Raw genomic sequence first — 25,979 nt, 5'->3', positions numbered from 1 at the left:
TTTCGCAGAATTAATATCTAAAAACATTGGCGGTTTTACGCTCTCTTTATTACTCCGCTCTTATATATTTTTATGTTTATAATAAAAACATACGTACATTTTTCTCTCTTTTAAAGAAAGTTTTACGCTTCGTTGAAAAGATTTTAAAGAAAATAACACGAGATCGCCAGTTTTACTTTCGACTTTTATTGAATTGGAATCTAGGACAACGTCAGACTAATTCTAAGAAATGTCTTACGATCGCAATTCCACGCAAAAGATTCGATGCCATTGAATTTGTATCAAGTAACGCGTTCCATGCTTATCGGAGTGTCTGATGACTTCCTGATTGCGTTGCAGTTTCGTCGCATAACGGCACGAATGTGCCTATCAATATCGTCCGAAAAAAAATCAATTCCGTTATATCAACTGTGAAATTTTCAAAGTGCACACACGAGAAAATTTGAATATAATTTTTAATAGTTTTATCGTCATGTCATATTCATCTTCTGAATATGATTTAAATATATTTGTTTAATTTCATGTAATAATATAAATTTTGTGTTAACAATAAAATTATAAATATCTTAATGCAACGCTTCAATCAAATTATTATATAAATATTTTATTTCTATTTAGTTATATCTATTGTATTTAGCGCCGTGTATGTATGTGTGTGATAAATTTGACGGGATTAAATTATCATTTGTTTTATCTAATCAAAGCACGAATTAAGCGTCAATGTCAATTCACGTAACTGTTATTAAATATTTAGATAATTACAAGAAAATGAAATTTTATTGATTTCACGGAAAACTAATCGCGAATTTTGCGCACATTGCAGCTGTCATATAATTTATGTTAGCATTTAAAGTATCTCCGTACTGTACTCCCGAGATTCTTTATTATCGAGTAAATGCGTCTCGTATGCAATAGGTAATTAGGACGTGACATTCCTTGCTTGCGGAATCGCTAGCCGAGTTCTCGGTATCTCTCGGAAAGACGATTAACTCTCTTAAACAGTAATATTCCATTAATCCGATGATAAACGCCACACGGTTATCTCCAAGCTGATAGGTTATCACGAGTCATACGGCGCCCAGTGTGATTCGATTGAAGGAAAAACCGCTTTTCTTCATCAACACTTGAGATCGATTTGAGAAAACAAGACGAAAACATGGCCAGTCACTATATTTAAGAAGATTCAAATCTGGATTCAATTTATATCACTATTAAATATAATAATTATTCCAGAAAAACTGTGTATTATGTGTGCAATTTAGAATCAGCAATCAAAAGATTGATTATTAAACTTCATATCTAAATATTTTTTTAAATCTTTAATATTATATTTAACTTTTATTTTTATTATTTTCAACATTTTTATTTTGTCAGAGGACCTATGAAATATTGAAATATTTTATATTAGCTTTCGTACAAATCTTTTATTTATCTGAATAAATCTTTGATCTATGCTTTAACTACATTCCTTATTATGTAAAGTTTATTTTATCGCGACTTAAAATTATTTTTATATATTGATAAATAATTCATCCTTGAATTTATCAATTTCTGCAATATTCATTTATCGTTTCTCCTGCAAATTCTTTCCGAATGCGGTCCTGCCGAGAGTCCGCAAGACGACTGCAAGACGTCGGTTACATCTCCGGTTAGGAGCCAGCAAGTGGGTTAGCCAGCGAATTCCGTGTCGTAACCTTCTTTTCCGCCCGGTAGCTCCAAAACAGCCGAAAAACTGCAAACATATCCGTCTTGCGACGATCGGCTTTTCGTGAAATTGGAGCTTTTCATACGTATCGTATGTATGTGTATGTATGTACGGCATACGCGGACTTGAATCGCCAATCTCGCAATTATTATGCTAATACGTGGGAATAAAGCTTTCGGGCATCGTCTCGTCTACCCGGACTTACGCTTTTTCCGACTTTTTGTCCTTCATTGTTCCTCATCTTACTCGAATCACATTATGTTTGCAAATTCTGCACATACGATCGTAAAATAAAACCGTATATAGATCAATTCTATTGGTATTTCATCTTTTTTTCTTTTTCTCTTTAAAAGCTTTATTAATTATTTAAAAAAAATTGTTAATAACTCTGTTAATATAAAGATTTTTTAACATTCTCTTACACTAATGAGAAAAAAAATTGTTAATTTAACTAAATGTATTATCAGCTTTTTATAGTTGAAATATTTAAGTATTTAAATCACACAAAATATATCGATGTTTGATCAATTAAAGAAGTAATAAAAAGCTAAATGCGTTCAATTAAATTAACAACTTTTTTTCTGAGTGTAAATTCTCGAAATTTAATTTTTATTTATTGTTAAATGAAAATTTTTTAAATTGCTTTGTGCCTCTAAATATTTGAATCTCTATCGAATATAAAAACCTGCAACTAATAAATAGTCTAATCAATAAATTCTGTAACAATGATGACGATAAAAAAAGAGATATCTATCGAGTTTTATTTATCGAGCGATATAGACATATAGATATTTAGACATTTCTTGAATGAAAATTTTTTTCAACCTTCTGGATATTTCATTTCCAGTCGAGGTGGAGCGAACTTTTTGACACAAGCTCCACGTTTTCCGACTATCGTGCGCCGCCGAGTCTCGCGAGTCATACGACCACCCGTTATTGAATGGAATCTCAAGGCTGGCAACGCGCGCGCGAGCGTTCGATATTTATGTGATTGAATTGTGGGTGATGGCGTAGTGTGTGGTTGGTGACCTATCGGGAAACCGAGCGATGCGAGTCTGTGATTTGCGACCGTGCAGCTCCGACGTAGCTCCGACGTAGCTCCGGCTTTCGCTCGCCCTAACTCCGGGTTAGGGTCGTCGGGATTCTTAATCGTTCAGCGGTGACCGTCGTCGTCGGCGACGCTCTGGCGTTTTCTTGCACCGATAAAAGCCGGTCACCGATTACGCAATCTGGCCGCATATATACAGCATGAGATGCGTAGATTGTCGCGGTTATCACAATGGTTTTTTTTCTGTTCCCGAAAAAAAATGTGTCGCACGATAAGCTCTTTTTTTCTTCGCCTCGGAAACGAATGGCTTTCCGAAGCCATGCAATATTCATGACTAAACACGCGTGTCTAGCAAGATTCGCCACGTGTGCGTCCTTGTGTCGAATTATTCTCAAGGCGAATTTACCATAAATTCTCGTTCCCATAAACATTAAACATTGACTGTAAATTTGAATCTTATCTTAAACTCATTTATTAAAATGAATAAATTTAATTTAATTTATTTTATTTTATTTTTCTTTATCTTCACACTTGATTTACTTAACATTATTACTTAATATTATGTGCGTAATATTTTCTAATCACATAACTCAAGCCAGTTCAAAATAAACGTCGAGTGTTAGATGATATCCACTCTCGTTCGCTTGGCCCTCAGCATCTTGTATGAACGAGGCTTTTTTCGGGATTAAAGGAGAAAGCGGGTCATCACATAAGAGAGGAGGTCATATGTCCTTGCCACGCGGTCGTACGTTCCTTCGATACCTCTCCGGAAAGAAAAGAAGGACCTCTTGTCGATTTCTCGTCTCTCTCGGACAGGTTTCATTTGATTGATAGTTGCGTTCACCCCTCCTCCACTTCTATCTCATCGTCGAGACACGAGTTTTCTCGTTTTTTTTATTAACAAAATCCTTATCTCCGTCTTGTCACTGCGTTTTTTTGTCACTGCTCTTTCGCGAATCAGATACTCCTTATACCGGACTTTTTGCAGCCGAGGAGCATGTCCTCCGTGACATCACCAGATTCGATACGTCGGAGATTGCGGTGATCGATTCCACAAATTGTACCGTCGAGTGGCACGATTAGCGCTAATCCAAACGAATAATCATTATATGTATTTGAAAGACGAATCATTCGATATTGAACCTTTCATCTATTACTGAGAGTTTTCTGTGACTATATTTAAAAATCATCAGGCAAAAATATATCTTTTATAGTTTACATATGCAATTATGTAAAAAATGTATATAACATAAAAATTATTGAATTATAAAAAATGTATAATCAGCAAATTCTCGTCTGAAATTTAAACAGGAAGTTTACACCTGATTACAAATAACATCCAGTACGTTACAAAGTAAATGGCTTATTAAAAATTCCAATATCTCTGATATGTTCAGGGCTTCTGAAGCGTAAAACATCTCGATTTGCAAAAACAAAATTAAACAAGCAGGGTATCGATTCCAGAAGACAGGGCGCAAAATGGCGGTAGGCTTCTATTATATCCCGACCGCATTTCCGGCTCCTCGTCCGGATCAGTAGGCAGGAGAGACGCTCGCTCGCGTTCTCCTCGTCCTCTCATTGCACCCTTTATGCACCGCGCTCAAATCCCGGTCGGGATTTTTACTTTTTCATCGTTTTTTCGCGACGCGCGCGCTCGCGCTCCTCCTCCTCCTCCTGTACGCCACGCGAAACCCTATTCCCTTTATTGCACACAACTAGTCCGTAAACTCGTCCCTACCACACGCCAGGCCACGATAAAGGTCTCCCCTTTGTCGACGACGATCTATTTTTACCGGCTGGCCGATCTTAGCTCGTCGCGAAAAAGCGCTAAATCACCTCTCTCCGCAGGCGCGCCTCATTTTCTCTCTCTCTCTCTCTCTCTCTCTCTTACTCCCTTCATTCGAGCGATCAATTAGCTCTTCGCCCAAGTAAGTCATTTCACCCTTCGCCAATTAACGAACTGGTCGTCGAGTTGGGGATCAAACGGTGTGGCATCGGAAACGAGACGATCGAGATTTCCTTCTTGCTTTGCCGTCCACGTTGCTAAATAAACTCTTTCGAAAGGCATTACCTCGACTGTAATTTGGAGTAATAAAGATACTGCTTTTATCATTCATCTATACTCTTTCCTTCTCTTTATACGCTGGCTGATAAAAATTTTTATTTTATTTTTATATCAATGTTTTTTTTGTTGCAAAACTGCGCGTTCCTTATTTATCTTACATGAACGAAAAGTTTCTTAAAATAATTTTACATTACTTTTTGAAAAAACGTTTACATTTTTTTTTTTTTTTCAAAGCAATATAAGTTTTTCAAAAAGAATTCGACGGAGAATATCTGATCAATCTCTCTTATAAGTGCCGGAACAAAGGTTTAGTTTTCGCGAGTTAATTCCAAGGCAAAAAAAAGGCGAAAAGAAATCTCACAAATGTCACAGATCCTCGGATTCGCCGACACTCGTACTTCTCCTCTGCATTTTCCTCGTCGCTTGTTTGATGGCCCCAGTTTCTCCCATAGCTCTTCTGCCGACTGTAGAGTTCTTCTTGCGTTTCTTCGCGACGGCTGTTCCGCTCGCTCGCGAACGGCTGGATAACTGAAGGAAATGTCCCGGGCATTGTTATATATAACGTTGTATACGCGCGAAGGAATATCTCTCCGCATTAAAAGCTCCGACGACTCGGCGGCAGATTAATCCCATCAATGTGCACGATTTTTCAGGCCGCGCCGCGGAAAAATAGCACAGATTTCTTTGTCCGTCGAAATTGTGTGGAAAAGTGTCAAATTTGTTGTATTAAGCGTGATTCTTACGCTTGGTGATCGTAACAAGTCTAATATAAAAATATTAAAACTTTTTTAATAATTTACCATTTTATTTTATAATCCATTTATGATGTATAAATATAAAAGAAATTCGATATCTTAATATATAAAAATTTGATCTAAATATATCATATGATGATATTCAAATAAACGCAAAAGATATTGTCTTTAAAATGTTGACCATTTTTAAAAATATATATATTTATTTAATTAATATTTACTCAATGTAGAAAACATTGTGCAACTACATCAACAAACTTTCTTGTTTTCTGTATGTTAAAAGAGATGTAAAATTAAAGTATTATAGATTTTGTCACAGATATTTCCCTCTATTTTAAATGTGAAATTCTATTTAAAACTGACTTTACAAATTATAAACGCGGTCTATCTATAGCTTTCTCTATTTCACTTTTCACTCTAGTTCTGAGAATTTCATTAATTAGTCTACACCATACACATTTGTTTGAAATATCGCCTAGCGCACCTAAAGTTTAATTTAATTACATTTCTAAAGTTTAATTTTGGAAACATTTTAATTACCCAACAACTCGACAACCATCGATGTGTCGTCGATCGAATTTTTTTCAGGCCCTTATCCTTTTTATTCTCTTACCGTATTCTATTCTCTATTCGTATTCGGGAACGCCGATGACGAGCGAAGGGCAAAAAGGGAGGAAAAGATACGCATTCGTATCCAGGGAAAACGCGGAAATGCTGCCGGCGCGACGGAAATTCGCGATTTGTAAGCCACTTGGACTTTCGAGCATCCGAAACGATACCTCATCTGCTCTCAGTCTCTTCTCTGCCGTCCTCTCGCTTCTTTTGCTTCATCTCACTCCTCATCGCGGTTCGTTCTTACAAGCCGGCCAAACAACTCCGGCACGGATTTACTAGGGAAATTTCGCCGACGGCGACAAGATGTAGTAATAACAGCCACTTGGACAGCACTTTCCAAGACGCAAAATTTTAACGCGAATTAAGCTACTCAAAGTTGAAGGATACGGGGTTGTTACCTCGAGAACGACTTTTTCACATCTCTCTCTCTCTCTCTTTCTTTCTCTCTCTCTGTGTCTGTTTGTCTTATGATCTATATAATAATTAAAAAATTATTTTACCAAATGTTATTTTATATCTAATGGATTGTTTACCTATCCCAGTAGCTTAAATCAATCGAAACTGCAAAAGTTACTCGCTTTAATAATATTAGTCAACTCGTTTCTCAAAGTTTGCTGAGTTGCTTTTAAAAACTTGCTAACCGATTAATCGAAGGTAACATTTCGAGCTAAATTCGATTCTTTCTAAAGACGGCGTTAATGTGAAAAGCTTACCGAGCAAAACGAGCGGGCGACATATGAGCTGTTTATTTTGAAAGTAGCATTGTTTGTTTTGAAAGAGTCCAATTTCGAAACACCTTGAACTTAAATACGATACTACATCCGTATATAGATACGGAATCTATTTCGATGGCACGTGCCATTTAAAGATTTTCAAGATATGATGATTGACGAACTGTTTCATTTTTAATAATTAACTCATGTTGTTCGTTCAATTTTTTCAGTGTTTAATATTCAACACATAAATAAGTCGAATTATCATCGCGATTTTTATGCAAATCTAATTTATTGCTGAAACAACACTTAATTATTTTCCTTTATCCCTGACAGATATATTATATTTTTGACAGATATAAGATTTCATTAAATTCTTACAATTAATATGAAAATTTTTACATGATTTCACTTAAAAAAATTTAAATATTCATACATATATGTATAAGAAAATAATTAAATTATTAATTTGCATCATATACTATTTCATTATAAAGATTATTTTTTATTATTTTACATATTTTATTATTTTATTTTCTGTACTATTAATTAGCAATGTTTCCCATGTCATAAGATCGAAAAAAAACCTGCTGAAAAGAGAGAGAGAGAGAGAGAGAGAGAGAGAGAGAGAGAGAGAGAGAGAGAGAGAGAGAGAGAGAGAAAGAGAGAGATTCAATGTAAATTTGAGATAAAATGCCACAAACGGCGAGGACAATTCCCAAAGAACCTTATCAGATACTACTCTATAATCGGGTCTGACAAAGAGCGATCCGCTCGTCTCGGCAACGACGATGCTTGACTGACACGGGTACAAAGATATCGATCGCACGCAGGATGCGAGACGGCGATCAACATGGGACGGGAGGAGAGGAAGAGAGAAAAAGAGAGAGAGAGAGAGAGAGAGAGAGAGAGAGAAACAATCTCGCTGCGAATGCCTGAATTGCATAACGATACACAAGTTGCATCGAAGAGAAGGAAAAGGAGAGAAGACCGAAGAGAAATCACCTCGACCGAAGGCGAAGAGAGGCGAGAAAAATCGAGCTCGCAGAGCAGGACGCGTGATGAAGGGAATAAGCGAGAAAACCAGAGAAAGAGAGGGAGAGAGAGAGAGAGAGAGAGAGAGAACCAGGGGGAAGAAGAGGGAGATCTAATTGAGATCAATTGCAAGCAAGCCAGGGTCAACTCACTCTAGACTACTACTCGCGACTACTGCGACTACTGGGACTACGGTACCGAGGCCACCGTGCCTCTGTTCGCTCGGACGTATACTAGGTATATTCGCGCGCGAACTCGCCCGGAATGCCATTGCGTAGGCTGCATAGCAAGTGGCAGGGAAATTGGGGATCAATTGGCAGCGCCAGTCACCTCCGCCGAGTACCGTGAGAATCCGACCATGGGCGATTCGTACCTGATAACGCGAACACGGACTCTGATCGATCGATCGTTCGTCGTCGAACGATGGGATCCGAAATCGCGACTGCTGATCGATCGCACATGTCGCGTGAAGCACCTATCAATACTGCCGTTTCGAACTTTGGAATTTGGAACTTTTTTTGAGGAAAGCAAATTTTAACGAGTGTTTACAGAATTTTTCAAAAATCATAGTGAGAGGATCAACGAAATGTTTCGAAGTAGTTTTGCAATTTTTAGAATTTTTAAAAGAGAAAAAGAAATTATGTAAATGAACGTAGATGATAGTAAATATTAGAAATCTGTACACATATATAATTTTTCGGAAAAAGCGATTTTTAACGAGTATTAGTCAATTTTTGAATTTTAATGAATGTTAGAGAATTTTTCAAGGAAAAAAAAAATACCAAAAAGATTAACGAAATATCTAAAATAAGTAGTTTTGAATAATTTTTAACATTTCTAAAAGATACAAAAAAATTACATAAACAAATGTATATGACAATATTCATTACGTAAGCCCTCTGTACATATTGATTAAATTTATTTCTACACATATTAAGAGACGCGACGTATATGAAGGAAATAGTGATAAAATATTAAATGTGTTCTCTGTAAAAATTTTCCCTAAAATTAATGAAATATTAAACTTAATAAATTAGTCAAAAGTACTATAAAGTACAATATAATACAGTAAATTAATTTACGAACAATCATTATTTCAAGATTTGTTTCCCGTTGATTAAAGTAAATAAAGATTATATATATATATATATATATATATATATATGTGTGTGTGTGTGTGTGTGTGTGTGTGTGTGTGTGTGTGTGTGTGTGTGTGTGTGTGTGTGTGTGTGTGTGTGTGTGTGTGTGTGTGTGTGTGTGTGTGTGTGTATGTGTGTGTGTGTGTACTGCGATTTTTACATATATCTCTAGAAATAAACTTATTGTTACAGAGGAGAGAGAGGGGAGAAAGGGTTACGACAAAACATAAAATGTTTCAACTATTCTGACGCAAACTGTATATATGACAGTTTCTATAAATGTTAAATAAAGTTAATTGAACTTTAACTGACTTTCTGTCCGTTTCCTGTTCTAAAAGAGGACGCGAGAGAATCCATTAGCCTTAACTAATATTTATGGAAACTGTTCAGAGCAAAAGTTCATGGTCTTTACCATTATATGTAAAGATACGATGGCACATGCGCTCTCTAATTGTTCTTTGAGTTCGAATTACGTGAATAACTGAAAAAAATTGACGTGTAAAAGAGAAGCTAAAAATCTGCTCTTACTATTTTCGAAATAACCTTTACGCTCAATCTGCGGCAAACCGCATTCAAGGATTTGCAAAATTTATGATTTGGCGCGGTATCGCCACCGGAGGAAACGGAAGGCAGTGAGTGATGAATAGAGTCGTGCGATTTAACAGCGCCTTGAAGTTTAAGATCGCAGAACGGGCGGAGGAAATAAGAAAACGCGAACAATGAAAAGTCGTGGCTCTTCGGTGGGCGAGATGTTGAATCGCGCCTGAACAATATGACGTCGAAAATCAAACAAAATGTCGTTTTTCCCGCAATTTTATATAAAAGAATATAACAGAAGCATGTAAACTAAGGAAGCGTGGGTTGCAGGAGAATATATTAATTTCGCGATTATATCTCGTTCTCGTGTGTGTTATATATTTTACGTCGATTTAAATTATTTTAATGTACCTCTCGAGAATATAAATTTGTTTCAAGTTATAAAAAGTAATAATTTTTCAGTTCGAGACCAATTTATCTCAATGCGATAGACGCTGAAACTTGGAGAAACTTGGCGATGACATCCGCTCTCGATCATCGAGAATGAAAACGCGCGTTTCTGGGACACTTCTCTGAGAGAACCGGCAGAAAAATTAAGGTTTAAGCTGGCCGAGTTAATCCATATTTCTCGTGATCATGAGGCGAATAACAGTTGACCCACATCCCTTTGTCCCTACGCTTCAAGGCCGCTCGTTGTACTTCGTCCAGACGGACGGACGGGCAAAGTCTCTTAATTAACGAGTCGCTGCGCTCCCATTAAACGTTGCTCTGTTCCAAAATGGTTACTGCGGTATAACTAGCTCTCGCTGTTGCGCGAATAGTTGTGCCACTTTGACGTCGGGTAGTCAGCACGAAATGTTTCTCCCATTTAACAATGTTTTAATGCTTTTAATTGCTGAAACTGGGAGATTTATTTGCGAGAATGCGCAATTTTCTTTCGTCACGTGTTCTTTTTCTTTTTTTTTTTTTTTTTTTTTTTTTACAATCAAATATACACTCATCGATATCATATCTGCGATTTTATTTATCACATTTCGATAAGAAGATAATAAAAGTTTTTAAAGTGTCATTTTTGAAGAAATCTTTGAGACCGATTCTACCTTTTTTTTTTTCCAAAAATGTATATGTTTATGTTGGATATTTTGTTGCAAAAATTCTTTCTCCTTTTTTTTTTTATTTTTAATTGTCGTTACTCAAGTACGTGGCTAAAAATATAATTTGAATGTATTCGGATGAAGTACGAAAACAACTTGTATACATATCGATGATGAAAAATTTATGACCTATCTAGACAATAATTATAACGTCCACTGCGCCGTATTCTTATTTATTCTCTCTCTTGATGTCTCACTCTTCGTTGAGGATGAACGCTTGTCCATCGACGCGTCGCAACAGTTTCGAGCTTCTCGCGCGAGCTTTATTTCATTTCCTGCCTTTAGTCGGCCGACAAGCCGTCCGTCTCTCTTTCTCGGAGTCTCGTAGTCGCGAAATTGAGGGAGAGAACCACGCTCTCTCTGTGGCGTGGTGGCTGTTATGAATGCATCGTGGGGTAATGGCGTGCCACTAATAGTTCAACGAGTCGTTCCTCCTCTCCGCCTTTCTCGTTTCTTTTCACCCCGCTCTTTTGCTGCTCTTTTCCGCAGAGCTTCATTCCACCTCTCTCTCTCTCTCTCTCTGCTTTTCTCTCTCTCTCTCTCGCTTCGTCTTTCGCTTCAGCGCCGCCGGCGAGTCCGTAGCCGAGTTTAAGATGCACGGTTATGCTTCCTTTATTTTAAATTACGAGCTAGAGCCGTTTATGGCTGGGCGAGAGCAGCGTCACCGAAAGAGAATGAGATAGGGAAAGAAGAAAGAAGGTGGGGTGGGAAGAAGGGGAAAGAAAAAGCGACGATTTGCCGCCCCCTCGTCGAACTCGTTCGGGAACTCGGAAAAAGTCGATGAGAGTGAAACTTTTGATATCTCTGACACTGATTGCATGCTCGGCTGGTTGAACATCGAACGTTTTTATCCCGTTTCTTCCCCTCCGAACGTTTTCTACCTTCCTGACCGATCTTCAACATTAACGCTTTGCGGCTTCGATTGTAATTTCTATCGAACGATCCGTCGGAAAATTATACCGATTACCATCGAGGTGTACTTGGTAACCGTAAAAAAATTGATGAATTTTATGAATGATAAAAAGATTTAGAAATGAAATTTTATTAGAATTCGAAACGTTAAGCTCTTCTAGGAAATTACGAATTTTCTACATTATTTATATTACAAACAGCTGCCAACAAAAATTTAATAAATACAAGAGATGTTACTTTTTTTTTTTAGGCAATGAATTCTGAGACCACTGAACTCGACGGAATCCAGAGTCCATCTTCCACAATTATCGCGTAATCGATACGGTCAAACGATCTCAGCCTCAGTCTCGAAATCGCCACGAGGCTATTACCCCCGAGGGAAGAAGCAGCAAGTCTGACATCCAACGCTACCAATCGACATCGACTCCCAACTCTTTAATCACCGACGCGATGGTAGCTGCGTCAAATTTGGGATTCAGATGCGGCTACCACCGCCGGTCGTCTCTCGTCTCGACACCTCGACATCGCTGCGTTTCCGCCTCTCTCTCTCTCTCTGGTCGATCTATTTCTTAGTCTGCCCTTCGCCATCCTCTTCCACTTGCTCGACTTCGTGAGAGGAGATCACCACACTTCTTCGAGTCGTTCGCGTGCACGAACACGCACTCTCGCTTCGCACGAGTATGTGTCGAAGAGAGAGAGAGAGAGAAGAAGAAGAGAAAGTGCAAGAGAAGAAGACGAAGCCAAGGAAGATTCTACGAGAGAGAGAGAGAGAGAGAGACAGAGAGAGCACGAGTCGTGGGGATGCGCGCCACCCGAAACCACCATACCTACACGGCCGACGCCGCCGACGCCGTCGACGCCGCCGCCACTGCCGCCGCCACTGCCGCCGCCACCGCCGCCGCCGCCGCGACGCCCGGCGCCGCCAGACTTTGGGTTTCAGATTAATGGATCATTTTTCTTCCCTCGACTCGACGCTCACCTACCCCCAGTAGCAGTCGGCGAGATACGACCCCTACGACGACCGACCACCTTCCTGCACCTTCGAAACTTCCATCTTCCGCTCGCGCGTCTTCTCGCTTCCTCCGTTCCTCCTCGAACGCTGTTTCCCTCTCCCCCACCCCTTCCCCTCCCCACCCCCCTCCCCACCCGGAGATTCCCTTTCCCGGATTTTGAATGCATCCATCTCGCTCCCCCCGTGCATCCCGGAGATGCGGCGAGCTGCGTGTGCGAGATTCCGCGAACCAGTTCCGCGAACTTTGCTCGGGGATTATATAGGGAAAGGATGGAACTTAGAGACGCTCGATGGACGGACGTTGGATCTTGATATATCTTCCGGAACGACGATCGTGTGTAAAGTGGATCGCGGGATCGAAAGCCTGAGTGCGAAAACCGAGCAAATCCACTTTTATGGGAGGACGAAGGAAAACTGTTCTACACAGTGTTTTAAAGTTCTCTGAAAAGTATTTATAAAATTCGATTTTATTCCGTAAAATATAGTATATATGTATATGTATATTTTCTTTCTATTTTTCAGTGAGAAAAATAATTGACGTTAGAATTATTTTAAATATCGTAATAACTTGTAATAATTGCGAAATCTTTTAAATCGTACATAATAACGCATTTTCTATCGTACTTTTCTGTCAACGATTATAATTTTTAATAATTTTGATCAATTTATTATATGAACGCTACATCAATTTCACGTAATTCAAGCTACAGTTTTAATATCATTTATTAACGTCAAGTATCATGTGAAATTAATGCTTTTGAGCTTCTATAAAATTATTTCTGAGTTTTAAATATCAAGGATACATTTCTACATCTATATAGACACTTGTCTGTGTTTCGAATAGATCACTGTAAATTGTATTCCACGAATTTGTGAAATCAAGCAAAAGCTCGAAATTTTCCAACTTTCAAATTTTCGCATTATTCGTCCCATAAATTTCGGGGAAGGTAATGTCAATTTTGGATATAAAATGCTGCCTAGAAGACATATAAACGCAGAGAAATATGTTTCCCAGCAGAAGTTCGAGAGAGTGCAGCACAAGAAGCGACATTTCCGATAAAACTAGTTTTGTAACAGCTCCCGATTTTGTTGGCCCCGCTGAAATTGCTTATAATGATGTAGTATTGTAGAACGCTACAGTCGTATGCTGTATTGTCATGCGCGTGGAAACAGTAGTTTGTCATTCTGTCGGTTACGCTCTAAATCGTTAAATTTACAAGGAACGCGCATGAGAAGAGATCATCCTTTAACGCGACTGAAAAAAAATCCAAATGTGAGAGAAATAATGATGATGATCTCTTTTCGCGGTAATCTTCAATTTACGATGAACCATTTCAACAATCTGTCGTCAGAGTCGAAGAGTTATGCATTTTGATTAATTATAACTATATTTAGAAACAGTTTCAACAAGCAATTATCCTTTAACTCCATCATCTTAATATCTGATTAGTCTAATTGGAGAAAAGTTTAATTGAACTATGATTAAACTTCTAAGTAACACGAGAGCTAGGAAAGAAAAATTTAATCAGTCATTAAGAAATTAGCTGATAGATTTAAGATTAGCTTATTCTAAATTCTGTAATTATTGTATGCATTATCTCAAGTAATTTATCAAATCAATTGAAATTAATGATTTTATAAAAAATGAAATATTCTGCTTGGTTATGTAACCGCAGTATTTCTTATATTAATTCATTCTCTCTTATTTAACATTGCCTAATTTTTTTTTTCTTTCTCCTCCCTCCTTCCCCTCATTTTTATCTCTCCTAACAGATTTTTCATAAAAATATATCTAATATTAAGTCGCTAATCGCGACATTTATCAATGTAAAACAAAATTCAGTAAAATAGATAGATATTGAATATTTTTTTTTTTTTACTTTGAGATACACACTTTTTTCACGATTGATTTCTGAAATTTATTGCGAATATGCAAGAATCATTATATCGAGTAATCATAGATGCTGCAGTGCAAACCGATGGCGAAAGATCGATAGAAACGCGATTCGCACGTTAACTTAAGCGCTCCATTTCGCGGCATCGACGCGGAAACCGCTGCGAGAAGTAATAAAGGTTTATCGTTCCCCGCACACCGCGTATCCTTCCGCTCTTTCGCCATTGGCTGCCCGACGTTGTGGGACCGAAAGTTTGCCGATTTAATTTTTATGGTCGTCAGTGTAATATCCGTTACGTAGAGAGGCGATAGTACCAGACTCGCCAATGAGTTCCGTTCAATTCTACTGCTTGTCTAAAAAGTGTTATTTAGGAATTCCTATCCTATATGCGTTTGTTCTTCGCGCTACATTTACTTTCTCTCTCTCTCTCTCTCTCTCTCTCTCTCTCTCTCTCTCTCTCTCTCTCGCTCTCTCTCTCTTTCGTTTGCGCTTATTAATTTACGGAATTGCCGCGAATCGTTTCTTGTTCGCGTCTCTAATATGTAGCGCCTTTCTTTATTTATAAAAAATAATTTTTAAAATTCTTTTAATGAAAATTTACAGGTCCAAAAATTAATGTAAAAAATATTTTTAAACGCAAATGTAATTGTTTTTTTTTTCAAAGAAAATTATTTAATTAAAAGTTTTCAAACTATAAAGTTCTGCATCATTTGTTTCATTGAATAATAATCAATTATTGAATTAAATTATATAGTTAAATAAAATTATATATTATAGATATATGTATAAATATATTTAATATATAATAAAATAATAATTATTTTATATTTAATAACTAAATAAATAAATATATATTTGTATGTATGTATGTAATAAATATATGTAATAAATATATTTATCAAATATAAAACAATGGAGTTTGCGAGGTTGCACGAGAAAGGTTGGAAAAGAATTGGAGAGATAGATGCTTAAAAGTGCACTCTCTCTCGGTACGTGAGCGAGCATGAACGAGGATCGAATTCTCTCGGCTTGGTAAACGAGCAATGTGGCGGGGATAGAGAGAGGATGCCGAGACAAGGGTAGGTAGATAGGTAGGGAGGTAGGTAGGTAATTTAATCGGGGTTGAGGAAGCTGAAGTGACGCGCAAGTAGAGGACCCTCGTAAGCCTACCTCGCAACAACCCACCTGTTGAATTATGTGCAGCGAACCTTGGGTTGACCGCGTTGAGCTGGCTGGTGGCGGCGGCTCACCTGCGTGTAACCCGTCCCTAAATCACGATTAACGTCACACACTAATTGCCCGATTAACGTTAACCTTGTTAACTCGTTCCTCGTTAACTCGTTAGGCGGCCGCTGAATAAAACATGCAGCCACGTGACTCGCAGCAGCGTTGCCGATTTCATCGTCATTAATTATGCGGAATCTCATGGTTTTATAACAAAGCTCGACGATTAACGGGCGAACGGCACGACAAACTGCCATGTGTCAAATAATTCACCGGTATACGTTATCGATATGCATTCGCGACATCGATTATCTTAGTTTCTTTTCGATGAACGGATTAATTATAGGCCGAAGCGACGAATATATATTAATGCGATCGTAATTAATTATCAATCCACAATGTGTGCTCGTATATATTGTTTTTTTTTGTTATTTGTTTCGAATGTATTCACGCACATTTATATGCAATTTTACAAAATGTATTTTGCTATCAATTATCCAGCTTTGTTTTTACAACAGAGATGTTTGTTTTTACATGTTTCTCGATTGACGATATTATGATTTTCGTTAGAGTAATGGCGCGAATTAACAATTAAATCCACAAGTATAAATTGTGTGATCACGAATAATAAATAAAATAAGAAATAAAATAATTATTCCACAGCTTAATTTTTTTTATTTTTCGTTCCTTATATTTTCTCAAAAAATAATTTAACGTCGGTAAAATATCGTTGATTTATCTGGAATATCTCGATACAAGCGTCGAACACGGCTGGAAGCATTTTCAAGAAAAATTATGTTGTTTCGAGCCGCGGTTAGCTGGATTGGAACTTCGCGTGGGTCGAGTGAGCAAAAAGATTAAAAAAAAAAAAAAAAAAAAAAAAGAGGAGAAGAAACACTGCCGCTGGTAATAATACGATTCGCAGTGCAAATTTCGCGGGGACGGATCGAGGTGGTAGTAGGTTGGTAACGATGTGGAAGACGATTTGTTTTCATTAAGCGAATATACCTACGCGCTGCGCAATCCGTTATCGACGATATCACGTTCGGGAGTCAGCTCGGCGTGTTCAATTACAGCGGCGAAAAAGGAACCGACGTGCTTGTGCACGCGTGTTTAAGGCGCGCTCGCACCTCGGTAGCTGGCTTACTCTCCCTCTCTCTTTCCCTCTCACGGATAAATACTTAGAGACCCTACCCGGCGTACCGTTTCATTCGGCGAAGTAAGGACTATCGGATTCCCCGGAATGACATTATAAAGTAGGCGCTCGGAAAAAATATTATGCATTCGCATATCGCGTTGTCGTGAGCGATGCGGCTGGGCTGAATCCCGACAAAACAACGCGCCTTTTTATCGCGCGTTTTCATGTCATTGACCCTCAGAGACGCACCTCTCAAAGACGATGCGAATTATGTATCTCCAAGTTTTATACTTTTTTTTTTTTTTTTTTTTTTTTTTTTTTTGAGAAACAATTTATTGCAATATAAAATAATATAAAATAAATTTTAGAAAAAAAGTTGAATGTATATAAAAGTTGGTTAGTTTAATTCTCTAAACGTGGTTTACTGCTTTAAATAAATAACTATTTGAATATATAAAAGAAAAGATCTATACTTTACAGCTGTTTTTATAGTCGCGTAGAATTTTATAGCCGCAATATCAGCGACGTGATTAAACGATCGTTAATCGAGGGTCGACCGCGGTCGAAAACAAGCGAAGTAAGAATGTCGACGGGCAAATGCCATGACATTACACGAGTACACGAAGAGAGGGGGAGGAGAGGCAAAGATTAAATTCATGAAAAATTATCTCGAGCGAAAGTTAGTAGGGCGGAAAGGAGAAGGGTGAACAAGACGGTGCGAAACAATCCGATGAAGCGGAGTCTGATTAATTGCCGTTTTCGGTCGTCAAGAAATTAACGGGTTCCTTGAGCTCGTCACGTCGGGATCGTCGGGATTTTTTAGGGATAAAGGGCTAAGTCAACATGGGGGTTCGAAACAAGACGAGTTCCTTCGACAGGTAAAGTACTCATAACATAGTCATTATTCAAATTTTGCAGCCATCGAGACGGCTCTTCTGGCTTTGAAAGCGTGGAAATTAATTTCCTGCCGAGAAAGGAAATTCATTCTCGCAATTAGCTGAATTCTAACTCGATAATCAATAATTTCGAAATTTTCGGTTAACGGTTACAGGGTCTCTATTTTCTGGAAAACCTGGAATTTTCAGGGGGTTCTTTCTTTTCTTTTCTTTTCTTTTTTTTTTTTTTTTTTTTTTTTTTTTTTTTTTTTTGAAAAATAAGGGAAACACGAAATTTTTTTAAAAATTATATCTTTAATAATTTTGCTCTGATATTATTAAGAGTCGGCAAGTCAGGTAAATTATATGTTTAAAATATATTATAAATTATATATCTATTTCTCTGTTTATATTCAACGTTTTCACAAAATATTGAATATACAAGTACATAGTTTTTATTGTAATTTTTAGGGATAAAAAGAATGAAAATATTATACAATATTATTCAATTTTCATTAGCACATTTACAAATTTAGCACTTGAAACTTATTTTAAAAAGTAGAACCGAAAGATTTTTAAAATATTCTGTTTAGTTGGATTTTTTAACAAAAATATCTGCAAAATTAGGGAATTTTCAGATAATTGTTTTACAAGATTTGAATAGACACCTTGCAGAAATAAATATAAAAAGACGATTGGACACATTCTCAGATTCAGCTTTTGGAAATATTTTAAAGTTCTCGCGATTATATTGATATTTTTATGCACATCGTATATATTATTCAACTACATATGTACATGTCAAACGTCATATATTTCTCATTATACTAATACCTACGATATATTTTTAATGAAATTTGAAATAACACGTCAATAAAATGACGTATATTTTATCGTTATCTTAACAATTTATTGTCATTTATTGACAATATCTTTATACTTCGTATATGTATACCTCATAACTTTTTACAACGATCGTATCTTCGTAACAGATACACGATAAATTCATGTGTACACAGACTTGACCTCGTTCAAATTTAATTTTCATATCAGTCGTCTTTGGCGCGTTTTCTCAGCTTCATCACTTATCACATCTGATTTATATTCACTGATACGTCGAGCGCGAATCCATAATTATCGGCCAACACGATCGCCGCCGCGTTTCGAGCCGCATTTCTAGCGCTAGATTGACAAGCGCAATTGCAGCGATAGAAAATGGAGGGCTGATCAATTTACGGATAGCAGCTGCAGCGCGTGCACTTTGCGTGACACGTCGCAGTTAGAGAGACGCATCGACGCGAGTACTGTCACCGATACGATAAATAGCTACCTGCAACACGAGCCTCTGCTCTCTTTCTCTCTCTCTCTTTCTCTCTCTTTTGGGCAGCTTGCGATTAATTTAATATGCACCGATCAACGAGAGAGAGAAAAGGAGAGAAAGAGATGTGAAACGCAGTATATCCGCGAATCTTTCTCTCTCTCTCTCTCTCTCTCTCTCTCTCTCTCTCTCTCTCTCTCTCTCTCTCTCTCTCTCTCTCGGCATCGAATTGACCGATTCGACATGTTTTAGTCGATTATCGACGGCGCTGCGGAAGAGCCCAGGCAGTAATTAAGCCCGATTAAATTTCCTGCGCGCCTTGCACCCGTAGTAATTTGCGCTCACTCCGTCGCGTCGCGCGCAACGAGCCAAATGAAATTCATTAGCCACCGATAGCGGAGCTCTCTCGTCTGCGAATATGCCGCGTCCGCTTACGACGACACGCGCGTAGTAATGTATTAAATGCTGGAAACACCGGGATACGGGGATAGATGGGGAGGGGGAGGAGGGAGGGATCTGCCGGAAACCGATGAATTACACAGCTGCGTTCCGTCGAAGGATTCCGCAACTGCTCTCCGCGCTAGAGGTCTTCCTCGATACCAGCTCGAACGCAGAGTCGTTCAAAATACAATGTGCTGTCAGTAACTGTGCCAGATTCTATGAAAGAGCCTACTCGCGCGAATTGGAGGAAGCTAAATTAATCATGCGCATCGGGAACAAGAATTAGCACTTGCTATATAGATTTTTGCGATCGGTGTATTCGAGCTTTTTTTATTGTATGTGTATATATATATATATATATATATATATATATATATATATATATATATATACATACGTATTGAAAAACATTGGAAAATGATTTATTTGATCTACAAATAAACGAGAAATTTATTATTGTACAAATTAATTCTATATCATTATAGGAAAGATAAACGAAGAAAGAAGCTGTGCTTAAACAACATTAATAGAAATTATTCCCCGCTTGATTAATAAATCATCTTAATTTATAATAACTAAATACGTATATGTAATAAAATTAAAATTGAATAATATCATACTTATGAAATTTTAGCAGAGATTAATGCGTATTAAGATTAATTATTTTCATATATACTTATTTCTATTAAATTATTGAAGATTATTTTTTAATGCATAAAATAAAGAAACAAAATATAAGGATAGATGATATCGTCAGATATGGTAAATCAAAGGTAACATCAGATAAGTGATTTATTTTTCATAATCACAGACAATTATAAAATTTGTGTAGGTCATGATATTGTTACTATCTTGTCATTATTATGTCTTGCTATATCGATATCATAATCTTTAAAATCAGAGATAATTAAAGAGAGGTAAAAATATCAGAATATAAAATAAATTTACTTTGCAGCAATGTAATTTAAATTTCAGAATAAATCATTGGAGAATCTTTTGATTCGATTCATCATTAACAGACTCTATATTCAATATTTCGTCCTCAACTATAGTTTGATGAAGCGCCCGAGACCGCGTAAAAGCTCCCTTAAAGCGCAATCAAATTTAGCGAATTCATTAGGGGACGTGCGGTTCTTTTCGGGGAATTGTGGTTGCATAAATCGCCACCGCGCAAACACACACGCACACATACACACACACACACACACAAATGCAGACAAAGAGGGCGAGCATGTTTTCGCCTGTAAAGACTGGTGTACCAACACAACCCGGCCGAGGGGTTTCAGGAAGGAGCAACAAGTGTGACATCCCTTACCCTCTACCTTTTACCTTCCCCCCCCTCCCACCCTGACCGTCACAGTGGCACTCTTCGGGTTCGACCTACCTACCCTCGAGGGACGACCTTTCTTCACCTACACAAGTCCACCCTTCCATACGGTATAGGCGGGAAAATAATAACTCGTATGGCACGCGCGTAACAGGCAAGGGATTCGGCTCAAATTGCAAAAAACCTTCATGTACTGGATAACGAACGCCAAGATTTACGTCGCGTAAATAATTAGGCTAAAATTACAGAAACGGAAATTTACGCGCACGAGTTGTTTGTCTATTTGAATCTCTGTCATGTTCAAACAAGTTTTTAGATATCTTATTAGCTTTTCTTACAACTATATGCACATGAAAGAAATAATATTATTATAAAATATTACTTAATATTATATATATATAATTATTATTGAATTTTATTTAGATATGTTTATTAATACTAAAAGTAGAAACAATGTACTTATTTATAAACGTATAGGTATATAATTATGAATATATATATATATATATATATATATATATATATATATATATATATATATATAAGATGTTCTTCGTATTTCATGTCTATTAAATGAATCTTTAATAAATGAATTCTATACTTTGAAATATTTCTTCATTAATTATTTGATAAAAATATTCTTGTTTTATATATCGATTACATTCTTTTCGCTTGTGGAAATATAAAACTTTATGTTTTAAGTAAAATATATTTCAAAGTCAAAGTTAAAATAGACATGTATAAAGAAGGGAAAAAATGAAATGTGATCCACGATAAATTAAAATGAATATATAAGGAAATATAAAATGCAAAAATAATTCTTAATAGCTTTTTTAATGGCATTCGTAACTAAAATCTCTCGATATTGCATGTTTCTATTATAATTTAACGGTGCTATCTCATACGACATAATATTAATGTTATTATAAATATCTGAGAAATTCTGCTCTTTCGCGCTGGATATCGTCGGCAATTGATCGCGCTTTCTGAATATTTTATTCTCGCATCTCGGAATTTTGACGAGTTTCAACGATAATGCACATTAATCGGAAGAATTATGAATTCGGATTCCAATTGTACGAGAGAAACATACAATTTTCGTGCGCGAGCTCATAGCCCGCTCCAATCAGCGAAGCACGTAAAATCCATCAAATATGTTCCAATCAACTTTGCCATCTCCATTACACAAAACGTTATTGCATTCCTGCGGCGGATATGATTCATCCATACTTAATTATGATTACAAGTGTAGCATCAATCGTTATTAATCTCTGTCGAATGCGCGCGGCCATGTTCGCCGGGATCCATTTTAATTACTTTTAATTCGCGCGTTTTATCTAATTATTAAAATGAACATATATATGTATACGCGACGCAAAACATGCGCGCGCATCGAAAAACACTGAATCAGTACAGAGAAAAGTGCGGGATGGAAAAGTAAACAACGATGGAAAAAATCCCCATTGGATAATGTAATAGATGAGCCTGCTTATTTCAAACGCTTTGAAAATTCTCGAATACTGTGTTGACATTTCGCGAAAAACATATTATTCCAAATAAACGAAGAAAGAAGCTGTGCTTAAACAACATCATAGAAATTATTCTCCGTTTGATTAATAAATCATCTTAATTTATGATAACTAACAATAAGTATAAGTGTATAATAGAATTAAAATCTAATAATAACATATCTTGATTTTTATAAAAATATCAAAATTTCATATCACTTTTTTCTATTATGTATACAAAATGTATAATTGTTATTGAAAATATTAATAATATTTAAAATATATCAAAAATAAGGAAGGAACTTACTCGCGCTATCATAATAACATAAAAGCATCGCGTGTTACAATTATATATTAATGCATTATTTCTAATGGACCATCAATCATTTTACCATAGATATCGTTTAAATCGTCAATAAGGGTGTCGTTTATCCTATTCAAGAGTCTGTATCGCTCGCGCGTGAAGAGGAGAGGTGCATCGTGAATCGCGGATGCGTCGTCGTTCGCTTTCACGGTGGTGGAAACGGTGCGTCGTAGGGACTGTGAAGCCGTCAAGGGGATAAGCGAGAGCTCGCAGGGGGTTGCAACGGGACGGAAAGAGAGAAAGAGGGAGAGAGAGAGGGAGGGAGGGAGGGAGGGAGAAAGGGAAAAAGGTTGCGAGGACACCAGTTGCTAGGCAGCGCCTCTCAATCAGCGTTTCGCCTCACGTTCTCGAAGCTCTCGCTACAACCGAGTGCATCTCGTAATTCCGCGTTCTTTATCACGACGATTTATGTACTCGTACAATCGCATGCGAGCGTTCACACCAGATGTACAAGGTGGTACACGAGTAATCGAACAAAATATATTTTAAAAATTTTATTTTTTCTTTTTAGACCTTTTTAGAAATGTCATCGTTAATGTTAATAATTTTATTGTTTAGCGAAATTAAAATTGTGCTAAAGATAAGTCTATTCATGAAGTTTAATACAGAATATATATATATATATATATATATATATATATATATATATATATATATATATATAAATATAGATTTTTTTTTATTCAGACGCTATAAAATTATAATTCTTTCATTTCTATTATTAATTATTATAATGCGGCAAAATTGTTGTTAAATATATTTAGAGTACAAATTTTAATTGCGATTCTCTATAATTAATATAATTCGTATTGTATCGATAAAAGATCGTGTTATATTTATTATTTAAAAAAAATATATACATTATATATATATATATATATATTTATTAAAAATCATATCATCGACATATTCGCCCTCTTGACTTGAAGAGCATCGTTTCTTCATGTAAAAGATATCAGAAGCATAGAAAAGAAATCTTAGAATTCTCGCGTTAAAGAGAGTCGATACTAACGACGGAAGCTCTTTGCCTTTCTGCGTAGAAACGGAAGACAGGTGGTGGTTGGTCTCGCAAGGAGAGAAAACGATAAAGGTCCACAGGGGGAAACGAGGAATGCTAGAGGGTTGGGAGGCGTAAACCTCGCGTAATACGTAGCAAATTAGCATCGGTCCCTCGTGATGAATCTCTCACCCCTCGCGTAACAAGCTTCTTCATCTTCCTTTCTCGTATAGCCTTTCGTTTGGCCCTTCCTCCCTCAAGTTCCTCTCTCTCTTCGCGATATCTCACCTGTTTTCTCATCTAGATAGCCGTGGAGCTTTCCCTCGCGCAGGACTGGTATGAGAAAAAGGTTATAAAGAAGAGAGCGGTAAAGGAAGTATTAGACGAGAACGCGGAAATTAAATGCATGACACTCTCTTTTGCAATCCTCTCTCGAAGTACACCAATTAAAATGTTTCCACTTGCGCGAACACACGTATAAAACACAGATTTCATGTTAATGTTAATATAATTAGTGGCTTAGAGAAGGAATGACTATTAAAGGGAACTATCCGTCATTCTTGCTTCATTATTTGGTTCAAAAATTGATCTCAAGATTCAAATGTTTAATCGCAATTTATTTCAGAAATTTTAATTAAAAAATCAATTTTAATATTTAACCTATCAAATTCTTTAAAAATTTTAAATTTTAAATCATTTTCTCCAATTTTGATATACATATATTAAAATTAATATTAAATTTTGATATAAAAATTGATATTGTATGTATCTGTTTCATGTGTCAAGTTCCAAAATATTAATTATTGTACATGTATAATAATATGATAAAATACACTCTCTCGAAGAAAATATTATATTAATATTGCAACGCCAAATGTGCATATCGATGTAACGAATGCGTGGAAAAAAGGGCGCGGGAAATGGTCGTCGAAAAAGGAAGAAGGGAAAGTGGTGGTAGAGGGGGGGGGGTGAAAAAAGGGAGGGTGCTCTTCGACGTGGGTTAATTGCATAATAGACTCTCATCCCCGATGTTTAACGAACTACCACTCGATATGGTACAAGGTAGCTCTGTAGTGAGCGCGGTCAACGTCCATAATCGGTCAGCTCGTACATAATGAAGCATTCTTAATCGTAATGGCGTTAGCTGAAGCTTCGCTGACCACTCTCCTAATCTTCTTAACTCTACTCTGCCGTGCCGAACTCGCCTATACCCGCTGAGCAGATTCTCGTCTACGCTTTTGCTGCAACGTGATAGTCTATAACGAGTCTGCTGTGCATAACCAAAATAGACGTCTTCCGATTATCGAGACAAAAAACATAAAGGTAACTGACATTAGGATGTTTTGCAAAATAATTAAAATAACATTTTATATATATTTTATATATTATATGTATCATTTTTATATATTTTATTTTTTATATTTTTATTCTTTTGTATATATATATATATATATATATATATATATATATATATATATATATTATTTTTATTATTGTTATATTATTATTATATTGATAAATTTATGATTAACAAGATAGAGATATTGAAATATGAAAATATTCACGTTTATTAGCAAAAACATTTTTTATGGCGAAATATTTATTTTTATTTATTATTAAATATTTTAAAAACTCTAGAATTGAAAGTGGATAATAACAAATATAAAATTATCTATTCTTCTGGTTTAACTTTAAACAGACTTAATAATTTTAACCAAAAATGGATTTAACCTCATGGCTCTAAAAGTTGCGAAAAAAGGCTCCATTAAAGTGCAATTTTTTTTCAGATTCACGTGAATTATGCTGTTTTAACAGAAGGTAAACGACAACCACCGAATCATTTGGCATGCATTGCGTAGAAGCACGTTGCGCCGAAATTCGCGGAGGATTCGTCCGTGGATTAGCATATTGTCTACAATGCGTTGCCGTTGCCAAGTGGCGATATCCCGCGCAACCCGAAATTGCATCCGACTCCAGATTAGCCATTAGCATTCGAAAAGTGCAGCGAACACGCGAATATGCGCTTTGTCCTCGCGTTTATAATATGCAGCTTTGTATGGCGGCAACTTGGTGCTACGCGTGTACATGTATGTACGTACGACGTACATGCGTGTGAAGGATAGGCGGGCGGGCGGACCATAAAATTTTGATTACGACGCAAGAAAAGGAGCATGCTAAGGAACTCAAAACTGAGCATTGCAT

The 25,979-nt window shown here is 36.7% G+C and overlaps 1 protein-coding gene and 1 long non-coding RNA gene across 4 annotated transcripts in view; one reads left to right on the top strand and one right to left on the bottom strand.

The window, feature by feature from the left end:
* LOC140675037 (uncharacterized) overlaps positions 1-12,434 on the top strand; it is an 84,876-nt gene extending 72,442 nt beyond the window's left edge. Inside the window, exon 4 of the long non-coding RNA XR_012048308.1 lies at positions 11,929-12,434. This is a non-coding gene — a long non-coding RNA (uncharacterized lncRNA). The remainder of the gene's footprint in view (positions 1-11,928) is intronic.
* Foxo (forkhead box, sub-group O) overlaps positions 1-25,979 on the bottom strand; it is a 157,180-nt gene that overhangs the window by 61,226 nt on the left and 69,975 nt on the right. The gene's annotated exons all lie outside the window — the stretch shown is intronic.

Source organism: Anoplolepis gracilipes, chromosome 2 (assembly GCF_047496725.1).
Source record: "Anoplolepis gracilipes chromosome 2, ASM4749672v1, whole genome shotgun sequence".
Taxonomy (NCBI): Eukaryota; Metazoa; Arthropoda; class Insecta; order Hymenoptera; family Formicidae; genus Anoplolepis; species Anoplolepis gracilipes.
Note: the sequence above shows the minus strand (reverse complement) of the source record. Positions and strands in the feature narration are given on the sequence as shown.